The sequence below is a fragment of the Sylvia atricapilla genome, chromosome 3, assembly GCF_009819655.1.
Source record: "Sylvia atricapilla isolate bSylAtr1 chromosome 3, bSylAtr1.pri, whole genome shotgun sequence".
Lineage (NCBI taxonomy): Eukaryota > Metazoa > Chordata > Aves > Passeriformes > Sylviidae > Sylvia > Sylvia atricapilla.
In genome coordinates this window covers 94,611,269-94,614,276 of record NC_089142.1, presented here as the reverse complement: position 1 = coordinate 94,614,276, position 3,008 = coordinate 94,611,269, and positions in this window count along the sequence as shown.

Here is a 3,008-nt window from a genome sequence, read left to right as displayed (position 1 = left end):
CGCCCCCCGCCTCTGCTGAGGCGCCCGGGCTCTCCTGGCGCCGGGCTGGGGGAAGTTCTCGCTCTGGATTCTGCGCTGGCTTAGCGAAGCTTGTTTCCAGGCAACGCGGACTCGCCTCCAGAGGCCGTGCCCTGTGACAGGGACCCGTCCGCCCCTTTGGTGTCACACGTGAGAGAGAGAAAACCCCGCGGGCGTGTGCCGCAGTGGACTCTCTCCCTTTATTCGATAAAGTTGAAGGACTCCTCTGTCTCCTTTCTGACATAAACCTCTGGCGGTTGTGGATTTTCCTGACAGCCGTGTGCGGGAGGTGCCGGGCTGCAGCCCTCAGAGGCAGCCCTCTAAGGGCAAGGCCTGGCTGCAGGAGGGCCGAGGGGAGGCCAGTGGCGCTGGTGGCTCCTTCAGAGAGTCAGGGACCTGCAAGGAGAGCCGTGAAAAACGTCCCGCAGACATTGGAGAACTTGCCCGACTTTAATCCATGTCTCAGCAGAACTATTGCTCTTGCTAGTCTCTACTGAACTGCCATAAGGGTGTGAGGAGCACGGGCTTACTTCCGCACTTCTAGTTAACTTATGCGCGTTCAAGGTCATAATTTTATTTTTTTTCCGCTGGTGCTGTGCAGATTAGCCACCTGCTATAGCGCTCTGAGGCCGGCGACAGTGGGACACGGATGGGCGGCGTGAAGCGCGCTGCTGCCGTGTCGCTGGCCAGGTGCAGGGCGACCCGGGGTGAGCGGCGAGAGCAAGGATTAGTTTTTTCAGTTCATCACAAGGCGTTTTGGCAAGCCGCAGGGACGCACCTGCTAGTTCTTAAAAATGTAATGAAACCCTAGCCTCTTGAGGTAGCACGTTATTACCTTCAGAATGGCCTGTGGGTTAAGTAGATGAAACATCAGTGTGTGTGTAGTATGAGGAGCATGCTGTGCTTGTATTTCTGTTCAAATGCTGTCCTGACTACTCTATTCCTGTTTATTTAGGCCATGAAATCTTAGGGCGCTGGTTAAATGTAGACTAACGAACAGCATGTTGTTTTGCCCTTCTAGAAGGTATGCAGCTGTATTTTTAGTATATCTGAAAGCATTCTGCGAGTGAGGCCAAGAAGTAAAGAGAAGGAAAAAAAATCTGGTAGTTCGGGAAATGAATAATTGCATGGTAGGAAGGGATGAAAGGTATATCTAAAATTTCTATAGTGTCGGTTGCCCGGTTGGAAAAATGCCAAATCTCAGCAATGTAGCGCCAAAATGAACAAGTCAGTTTTGATGGTGTTTAGTAGCTGAGCCACACCTTTCTTTTCCTTTGACTTCCAGTACACAAAAACAAGTGTGGTATTTGAACCTTTATTTTATTAACTTAGAAGGAAAATTTAGTTGTCATTATTATAAAACAGAATCACTCATTTAATAATGCTTATTTGCAATATTTTAATTTGTCTTGCCATCTTTCATGAGCAATATCATTTTTTGAGGGTTATTATACGTGAAGAGTTACTAAACAAAGGTACATCAGTGGTGGGTGGTATTGGACACGCTCTTCTGCCCAGTTATGGCAACAAACCATGATCAAGTTTTTTTAAAGCTTATAAATTGTCATTCCCTGCCTCTGAGTTACAAGCTTGGAGGTACAAGATTTCTTTGTGCCAACAAATAAAGCTTGATGCCAGGAACAAAACAAAGAATAAAATATCACACCGTGTAAAAATAGTACTCAAGGTTTGGAGGATTTTGTGTGTTGCATTTTTTTTTTTAATAAAGAGAAACAGTCCAAGCATAAGATTTTTTTTTTTCCAGAAAACAAAGAAAAAGCTAACTTTATCTTTCCCTGACTACAGGGCTGGCTTCAGGGGAAAGACTAATATTTTTTAAAAAAGGACAAAACAGACAGCTACATAGAAACTTGTGATAGACTAGGAGCCCTGAACAAACATAATTGGAAGAGCGATGCCTTACAATTCAAATGACAACAAATATACTGTAATAACTTGTTATTTATAGCCAAGGAAAATGTTTTCTTGGGTTGCTTTTGAAATGTATTAATTATATTGATTATTAAAGATATTACATGACATTTAATGCTTTATGAAATTTAGTTAAATTTTTTAAACCAGCCCCTCAGCAAAAACCCTTCATACTGTAATGAGTATGAAATCAAGTTCTCGGACTTGGCCATTACATGATTCTATTGTTTCTGGGAGTTTTCTGTTGTTAGAGGTATAAGAGTCCTCTTCCCTGCCAGTTTTGCCTTCTACCTAAAGGAGGGGAAGGAGGAAACCTGCCTGGAGTAAGAGCTAGGAAAGGGTTATAACTTTTCCTGAGCCAAAGCTGTAGAGCCAGTGAAGCGAGAGATGTAGCCCATAGAAATCATGGCTCCTAAGACTTTACTAACTGAAAGGACTGTCCTGGATAAAATTAATAGTATGTTAATAACTGTAGAAGATTATAGGCAATATGGAAATACCTTGCAAATTTTGTTAAAACTAACATGTGCTTAAGTTCTAATGCTTGTGGTGTTTTATGAGTCTTTCACTGCTGACATGTAACATCTCCAAAAGGAATTTATTACATTTCACAGCATTAATAAAACGTGATCCTACACCCTTAAAAACATATTCTGTTGCAATTGCTTCTCCTTTTATTTTTTTCTGGTCTTAATGAAATAAATGGATTACATTGTGACTTAAATGTTAAATAAATATGGAAATATAAATATATGGCCATATTTAAGTTTTCCAAGGAAATTAAATGTTAATTGTGAGGTTTGCTATGTGCCTTAGTATAAGCCCTTGCTCTAAGTGCTCTAAGTGATTTGGGTCTGTTGTCTCACACTGACTCTGCTCAGAAATAAACAGAAGACTTTAATTTACTTGAAATCATTTTGATACTTTTTCTCATTTAAAATGGCTTTGCACTTTAAAATTGATTTTAGATAAAAGCACTATGTTGCAGAGTAATTTTTATATTCAGCATGTGTACATATATAACGTCCAGAAACGCTGCTCCAGCTGTATATGCAGAG